A 9,850-nucleotide genomic window follows, 5' to 3' on the forward strand; every position below is an offset into this window, starting at 1 on the left:
CATGAATAATGTTTTACTCAGTAATTTAATGAGGACTTTTTATTTGAAGCATGTGCAGCTTTCCTGGAATTCTGTTTTATGTATATCTGTACTTGTAAGTCCTCGCCATTTTTCCTTTTCTACTTTGATCTCTTCTTAAGATGATATCCCACTGAAGTAGAGCTAAATATTCGACTGTCCTTTGAACTAAAAGTGTAAGATTATCCCAGATTTTAATAATTGGTACTATATATCTCTGTGTAATATGTGATCTAAAAGCCCTGTATGTCCTTGTTCTCATTAATTGTTGTAATATTCTAGAAGAGACCAACTGGGTCAAGTTCAAATATCAATTCTCTATATTACTGTTAATATTGTTTTATGAAAAAACCTTCTGGTAAGAGAGAGTTTCAACCCAACTGAGGTATCATGGAAGATAAAGACAGAAGCCTGAAAGATGCAGAATAACATGATGATCACAGACTCAGGAGGGAGAGAAGGAGGGAAAAAGGAGCTTGGAAAATAGTGACAGAAGTGCATTGGAAAGAAAGAAAAAGTAGTTTCTGCTTACTGCTCAGAAAATCCAAAGAAGGGCAGATAATTTGAGCACATGAAATATAAAGTATAACAAAGCTTTTGACTATTAGAATTGGATTCTATTAAAAAACTGCAGTATGTCAAGAGGTTTATTTTCTCTTCCAAATATAATGTCATATAATTAGAGAAAGACATTAAGGAAATATTCCACAATGTTATCTATGTAACTAACCCAGGAAAATGGGACTGCTAGGTAATTTTGCTTTCCTCTATAATTTTCTGTATTGTCCACAATGTGCATGTTTTGTTCTAATAATAAAAGAAATCAATACTCATTTTAAAATGAAATTCTCCCTTCTCTGTCTTCCAAAATAATCTCTGTCCAGTTTTGAGTAGTCTAAGTTTGTTGCAACAGGCAAATTTTATAGTTTCAAGTGAGCTTGTCATTGTTCATTCAGATTTCTCTCCTGAAAAATGAGAGGGAGATGTTTGCATTGGAAAATTTATTTGTAAGCCATTCCCAAAGGTTGAGCACCTTGTAGTTTTCCTCCCCTTTTTAACAGAAAAAATAATATGGTCCATTCTCCATAGCATATTCTTAGTAAAGTTTAATTGACAATTCTATTCACCACCACCCATTCCTAGTGAGCAGAAAAAAATGTAAATAGATAAAAATAGCCATGATGCAGATAAGTAAATCCACCTCCCTCAACACTTTGCAGCCAGTAAAAATGCAAAGGTACAGCTGAGGAAATGTTTCAGGGGCACAAGTCAAGAGCAAGGATCTCCGTGGAGTAGAACAGCAAATGCAGCCCAGGATGTGGCAAAACTGGACCCCTGAATCTCTTCATGCTGAGATAAGCTTACTCAAACATCTGAAGGGAGGCACATTCACCTGGATCAGCTACCTCCCAGGTCGCCCTGAAGGATCCTACTCTTTCTTCAGCACCACAATCAAGGAACCTCTTTACAACCTTTGCTGACTACACAATTACACTCTGTTCTGTTTTCCATGCTTCTGTTACTGCTTTTACATATAGAGTAATCATTTCTTTTTTTATAATTATCTGGGAATTATATTTATTAGTTATATATATAGTTTTGGGTATATATATAACTGTAAAAATTGTTATTATAATTATTTTATATTTATATTTAATATAATTATGTATTATTATTATACTGTTTCTAACTATGTTCCCTACTAGACCATGAGGGCAAAAGCTGTATCTCCAGCATTTAGTACAGGGTCTGGAACAGATGCCTCTCTTCATATTCTTGAATGAATGGATAATTGGTTAAAATGAAAGAAGGCAAGAGAAGTATAAATTCCTATTATGACGGGTACTGTGACATAATAAAATTGATTTCTGTGCCTTTGTGTGTGCTGTGGAACCCTATCTGAGATTTTTATCCTGCAACTACAGTGGAAAATAACTTCTGACTGAAAGTTAGCATCTGGCCTTAAATTCCAGGTCTTTCCCAGATAAATGTCCAGGTCACGATTTCTTTATTTGTAAAGTAAGAGGGAATTCTCTACATTACCTCCTTTCTTTTAGTGTTTAGAATATTTTCACTATATGTTATCAAATTTGTTAGTAATTCTGTTAATAGTCTCCTTCATTTCAATCTAGTTCCATTTAGAGTCCTTCTATGTGCTAGCACTTTCCTAAGCTACATAGCTTCTGATATGTGATTTGAAAACACAGTTTAATATACATATAAGATAGTTTATAGTCTAATGGTGAACATATATTTATATGATTTTTGACATCATATCTTTATTCTGGAATTTGAGCTAGAAAATTTAGATGGCCTTAATCATTTCCATCTCCCTACCCAGCTGTAAGCTCCCTATCCACAGAAAAATACATTTCCTATCTCTCTGGCTCAAGGGACCAGTGGTGGGCCTGCCACAGAATGATAATCCAGACACATTCATTTCATTGAGCCACTTCTGGCTCCCAGTCTTTTAGGTCTGCAGGCTACTGCTTATTTAACATGCTGTCATATTTAACCGATAGATTTCAAATCCCCCAAACCTGGCTCTGGAGTCTTCAATTTTAACTAGGCTAGCCCTCCTCAAGATCCCCCCTTTTTAGGAAAAATGAGTAAAAGACTTTAAAACATAATCCTGTTCAACTATACACCCAAGACTCTTTAGAACATGCTCTCTCATTTGAGATGTCTTTATATCTTTTGAGGGAAATATCCATTTCATTTTGATATTGATACCCCAAACCACTGTTACTGATGTCTGTATCCCCAACCTTATCTATTATCTTACGTTCCTATGGACCCTCCATAAGTCACTCAGTCTGTGAGGCCCCTGATTTATAGTCTTATGACATCAAATTTTAGCATATCACATATAACAAAACCATAACAGCCCAGTTACTGTCATCTTCACACAGTAGGGCTCTCAGAACATAGAAGTAAAGGGCGCCTGGGTGGCTCAGTTGGTTAAGTGACTGCCTTCGGCTCAGGTCATGATCCTGGAGTCCCGGGATCGAGTCCCACATCGGGCTCCCTGCTCAACAGGGAGTCTGCTTCTCCCTCTGACCCTCCCCCCTCTCATGAGCTCTCTCTCTCTCAAATAAATAAATAAAATCTTTAAAAAAAAAAAAAGAACATAGAAGTAAAGGCTGATCTCTAATATTTTCCTCCTGTGATGGCCCACTCAGGACTATCCCATACAGTCTGCTCTGCCTCAGGCTCCAGCCACATCAGCCCATAAGAATTCTGATTTCAAGTTCAAGGTACCACGTAAATTTACTTTCCTTCCAAAATCCTGTTAAAATGTTAGTAGAGAATAATTTCTATATAGCCCCAATCTGAGAATGGAGACATCAGCAACCACAAATACTGAGGCATTTTTTATAATAATGAAAAGCAGTATGAATTCTTTTGTTTGATAAGTCTGAACAGAGAAAGCATAGTCTAGAATGCAAAGAAAACCTGTAGTTGGAGAGGAAACTGTGAACCCAGAACTCAAATGGGTCACGATGGAGAAATCCAAGTAATTAGAGAACTGTTGCCAGATAACCACCCACCTTTAACACACACACACACTGAATCAGGCTGCAGTCATGATCTTCCTTCTCAAACAAAGGCGTTCTGGCATTCTGTCAAGGCTAAACTAGAATCTCTAACAAAGGTGTTCGTGCCCTGGAGTTAAAACCTTCTTTAAGGCATCCTGCCTGTGTTCTCCCATTCACACAGACTAGGACAGGTTGACAAACCCTGTCCATGGACAAAGAACTCAACTCATCACCTCAAGTGGTCTTACCTGGGAACATTTGCATTGCTGTTCCCTCTGCTTGGTATGTTCTTTACCTAATATTCACATGGCTTTCTTCTTTCTCCCTTTTTGGCCTCTGTTCTAAATGCCATCTTTTTTTTTTAAGATTTATTTATTTATTTATGTATTTGAGAGAGAGAGAGCGAGAGCAGGAACACAAGCAGGGGGAGTGGGAGAGGGAGAAGCAGGTTTCCCGCGGAGCAGGGAGCCTGATGTGGGGCTCGATCCCAGGACCCTGGGATCATGACCTGAGCCGAAGGCAGACACTTAATGACTGAGCCACCCAGGCACCCCTCTAAATGTCATCTTAAAGCCTTTCATGACCAACCTCTAAAACAGTTACATATCTTTCTCCATTCACAGCATTCTCTATCCCCCTTACTCTGCTTTATTTTCACTGCCTGACATATTTTTATTTGTTTACCTGGTAGTTCCCCTTACTGAAATATAAACTTCATGATTTCAGAGACTTGGTTGTGTTCACCAATGATTTCCCAGTGTTTATGAGAATATCTGGCATTTAGTAGGCATTCAACAAATATTTATTGAATGTATGAATAAATGAACTCAAGAATATGACAAGAAAACCCAAAATGTCAGCTGCTGAGCAGGTAAAGCAAGAGGCCTAAAGCAAGAGTAGGAATTCACAGGGTCCTAAGAATAGTGTCTTCATGAAAAGTGGAGTCCATTAAACACATAGCATTAAAACAAACAAACAAAACCATATACCATTAAAAAAAGCAACTGGAAGCTCTTAATAGTTTGAAGGGATATGGTTTTTCTGCCTACCAGGTGAAGCAAAAGCATTTAGAATGTCCAGAAATAAAGAGATACATAAAAGAACATCATAGCCCAAATATGAACCAAAACAAAATGTATCATGAGTTTGAGCAATAAAGAGAATGAAATGAAAGAGACTGTATTTGATTTTCATGCTTAGAATATTCAGCCTCCGGTAGCGCAGGTTTAATGTCATCAAATTGCTGACTCTCATTTCCTCCTGACTGTGGGACCCAGACCTCCAGGGCAAGGAGGACTTTCTAAGTAGTAGCTGAGCAGACTGTTTCATTCCCAGGCCAAACTATAGAGCTCCCAGTGGAGGCATCTCTGTCTTTCCTTTATCTATAGCTTTTTTAAGAACGGCATTGCCAGGACATAGTCAACTAGCCACATGTGGCTTTTTAATGTAAATGGCATCAAAATTACATAAAGAAATATTTCTTTCCTAGTTGTAGTAGCCACATCTCAAGTGCTTAGGAACCACATGTGGCTAATGACTACTGTTGAACGAATGAACGAATGAATAAAATTGAACAGTGAAGAAATAAAACACTTTAATCATCACAGAAACTCCCATTGTTCTAACAAATGGTGGAAACCAGTACAGAAAATGAATCAAAGAAGACAGGCAATTTTGCATCTTAGTATTTACATGTTCTTGGAGAAGCAACAAGTCTACAGTTGCCAATAATTTCTCAGGCAAGAAGGCATGATTTTACATGTTTGAACAAAACCACAAACCTGTCTCCCCTTTGTTTCACACCACTCAGATTTCTGCTTGGAATCCAGGCCCATATTTCTGGTTGCTTCCTTTGTGGCATCATTTTAATATGACTAGGAAATAATTTTCTGTCTCTGTTCTCTTTTTAGTGGTAACCCTTAATAATCCTAAGACTTCTGGATGTCCTCCCAAGTGTTTTTTTTTTTTTAATTTTATTATGTTATGTTAATCACTATACATCATTCGTTTTTGTCCCAAGTCTTTACACGAAACAGCATGCTTCTGTAATCAAAACTATGTAAAGCATATATTTTCTGTTATCTGTTGTTCCTGCTGCCTTGTATTTTCTTTTTTGAATTTTAGAAGAACCATGTTCTTCTTCAGAATGATAGATTTAATTATTCCTAAAATACAATTGGAATTTGAAAACTGTAGTTTGATTATCTACTTTATTTCCTATCAGGATTACATTTATTTCTCTATGAGAAATCATAATATTTGGTTCTATATTGAATAACATTTGCATAACCATAATTCTATAAATGTAGCTTATTGATTTTTTAAAAAATTCAAACCGTAGGGAAAACATCGAATATGACTGCAATTATAAAAGGGAATGTACAGTCAGGTTGGTAGCTTGAAATTAGCCACAGAAATAGGCAAATGCTACAAATCAGCTCCTCCCATCATGAGTCAGTTTAGCTGTAAACCATTGTGTATGAGGTTCTGCAAATATATAACTTAGTTATTTAAATGGTAGGTGTTGAGGAATAATCTACATGATACAGAGCTAAAAATGAAACCAAGAGAATTAAGTAATCATATAAATATAAATCATATAAAAGTTCACAGGCAAGTTTATACCTAGCATTTAAAGCTGATACATGGAAAAAACACAGATTTCAGTATATTGTTTAGAATAACCATACCAAGAGCAGGTTTGGGGAGAGGAAGACATTTAATATTGCTTTATACTGTTTGAACTTTTACTATGTATCTATGCTACTTTAATAAATGTAAAATTTCCAAAATAAAATACATATAAACTGCCATATTGACCTTGTTCCTCCAAACCTTCCATATACATGATTTGTTATTGAACTTAAACTATTAGAGGAAAATAAATAAAGTAAAAACATTTATTAGGCACATATCATGTGAACTATCCTAGGAGTTTCTACATTTATCAATTCCTGATCTGTTAAATCTCCCCTAATATCCCTGTGAAATAGGTACTACACAGGAGTACTCTTAGAATATTGCAGCCTGGAGCAAGAAGGGGTATATTGGGGGCAGATATTTTGAAACAGTCCCTCCAATGTTGGGGATACCCAATATAATCTGTCTATAAAACCAACTTTGATAGTGATATCAAGTTTGAAACTACATTTCTTGCTGAAGATCCCTTCATTTTTGTTAAAGAATGAAGCCTGTGAAATGGGGGACAGAAGGGGAATGTATATTATTCTTTGATCATGCTTGCTTGGCCACAGGTGGGCAAGCAGATTGACCTGTCCATCCAAACTGAGTAATTCCTCACTCCTTCACTTTTTGTTTATGACTTTATTTCTTCATCCTTGGCAGGAGCAGAAAGTAAATCATGGCATTTCTTGGCTGAAAGGCAGAGTGAAACAGCTGTGACCCTTGAGATATTGTTTACTTTACTGCCTCCTGATACACACTCAGTCACTTTTGTTGGACATGCTTGATGGCTTTTGTTCATACAGTTGGCTGTTCCGTCTGCTCCACCAATTGATGAAGAGGCAGAAGAGTTGCTGCCTTAAGCCACATTTATTAGTCCATTCATTAAACATTTATGACCACCTACTATCTGCCAGATACTGAGATGGTTACAAATAGGAACAAATAGGTACCCTACCCTTAAGATGCTAATAGTCTAGTAAGGGAAGACAGACATGTGAATATGAATCATTACACAAGAAGAGTAAGTACTAGAAGAGGTATGAACAAAATAACATGGGAACACAGAAAAGAGAAAGAATAATTCTGCATAGGAGAAAGGTGGAGAAAGGCAAATACAGGAATGTTTACAGACACAGTGATATTTCAGCTGTACCCTTGTGGTAGGCAATGGCCAGAATGGTAGAAGCCTTCATGACACAATAGGAAATAAAACCCAGAAATCAACAACTATGGCACAGTTACAGGCCATAAAGGGCAGTAGGCTGAATGGATATAGTGATATACCACCCAAAGCACTTTAGGACCCCATTAGGACCAAAGCACTCCAGCTGTTGGCAGCGTTCCTGCTGAAGGCTCCAAGTGGATTCTTTTGCAGTCTGGCCTAGCTCAACATTTTAGGATAGATAAGAATTTCTCAGGAAGAGGGGGAAAGGTCATGTAGGGAACAACACGTGTGATGCATGGGAGAATGTATTTGGAGAAGTTCTGGGGCATTTAGGGCACAGATGTTCCAGTGAGCCTTAGATCCTGCAACTGCACTCAGGGTTTCCTTATGGCCTAATTACCTCCTTTGTTTCTAGCTTTTACGAAGCCCAGATTGGACACTAGAATAGCGAGCCCATCTCATGCAAGGCTTTTCATTTTATGCTCAGGTGTTGGGATGTTATCTCCAAAGCAGTGGGGTGATATTGGAGGCCTGTTTTGGTGGGAAGCGACATGATCAGATGTGTGTATTGTAAGGTAAAATGGTTGCAGTGTGTAAACAGGATTTTGAAGGAAAACAACTTTAAAAAACAGTTACGTTCAGTTAGTGTTGACCTTGAGTTCCATAACTGTTCAGAGGTTAACAATTTGAGAAGGCAGCAATAGTTCTGAAGACAAGTACCCTTGATCATGGCTGTAGAAACCTGGATCCTATTGCCTGGGTTGGAATCTCAGGTCTGCCACTTACTTGCAATGTATATTCAAACAAATTCTATGAACTATGTTTGCATTTTTCTCATCTACACTAATGATACCTATCTCATGGAGTTACCATGAGGATAAAGTGCATTAATATACGGAAAGCCCTTTGAAGAATGCCAGGCATAGAGTAAATGTTTAATAACACTAGTTATTACTAGCTCAGCAGTTTCCTCAAATGTATTATGGTAAGGAGAGCTACTTTGCATTTATCAGAGCCCTGGGATCTCAAGAAACAGTGAGAAAGGAATGTATTTATTAAAGTTGCTGATTAGAGTTGGAAAAGATGCACTGCTACCAGGCACTTCACCCCTGCCCCAGCCTGCAGGAACAACTTTCTCCTCTCCCTTCCCCAGGCAGAATGGCAAGCTGGGCAGGGGACTCCCATATGCTTAGAACTGAAAGGGGCACCCATAGTCGCCTTGGTAAATCATCCATTGAAGTTTGGGTTCCTACTACAGCCTGCCTCACCCTTTGGTTCTAGCATTAGGCTTGACTATCTGGAATAATGGGAAACTCACACCATCCCCATCCTCACAGAGCCCACAGTCTACTGGAAAGCACAGCCATAAATTAACAACTACATATACATATATAATAGCACAATAAATGGTATAAAGCAGACTTAAGGATGGGATGGGAGTGAAGAGGAAGGAAGGACAAATTTACCCTGGGGCAAGCAGGCAAAATTTCACCAAGACAATTACATCTGTGATGCATCTTACAGGACGAAGTTTTTCTTGCTAGGCAAAGCAGCTGGGGAAATGCATTTGGTGCAGAAGGAACAGCTAACAAAGACATATAGTCTGGAAATAGCCCAGCCTGTTTGCAAAATCTTAACAGCCAAAACACAGACTGAGGGGTAGTAGGGGCAGAATAGTAAGGAAGGACAAATGTTCAGGCAGAGGAAGTGGGTTAAAAATCCTTCAAATCAGTGCTTACCTCTTTATAACTATCCTGAAGGAAGGGCCTTTGAAGACTCCTAAGAAGAGAAACATAATCAAATTGGTGGTTTAGAAAATCTTTGTGGTGTTATATGGGTGAAAGAGGGCAGGACTATTGCAAAGCCTCCTGGATATAAAGAGGAAGTGAAGCCTTTTCGAGACGCAAAATTTAAAACCACAGTGATAACACAAATATTATCTTAGTTTTTAAATGCAAAATCCAAGGTATAATGTAGTTAAATGCTTTCCTCAGGGTTGTGCATATAATCGAGGAAGATTTTATTAATGGATTTTCTGTTTATATTTTGTTTATGTTGGCTTCATCCAGAGCATTATTTTACTGACATGCAAGTTCAGAAGATATGCTTGCTTTTTAACCCAAAACAAATAGAAAAGTAGAAAGATCAAGCTAAGAAAACTGTTTTTTTTTTCTTATTTTAGTGTGAATGTCTGGAAAAGCAAAGTGTATACTGTCTGAAAAGAATTGCTCTATCAATCTCTACAAATGTTTCCATTCCTGTGAAAAATCAGTGTGCATTACTCAACATATGTGCCCATCAATCTCTACTAGTTTGAGCTGAGGGTTAGTCTGGTAAAATTTCCCAAAAGAATAACAAGTGCTAAAATGTCACTTCCTAAAACTGAGAATTTTATTTCACAAAGTTAAGTTTAAAGCACAAGTTTAGAATTAGAAATAAAACA

This window comes from Phoca vitulina, unplaced genomic scaffold (assembly GCF_004348235.1).
Source record: "Phoca vitulina isolate PV1807 unplaced genomic scaffold, GSC_HSeal_1.0 scaffold21, whole genome shotgun sequence".
Classification (NCBI taxonomy): domain Eukaryota; kingdom Metazoa; phylum Chordata; class Mammalia; order Carnivora; family Phocidae; genus Phoca; species Phoca vitulina.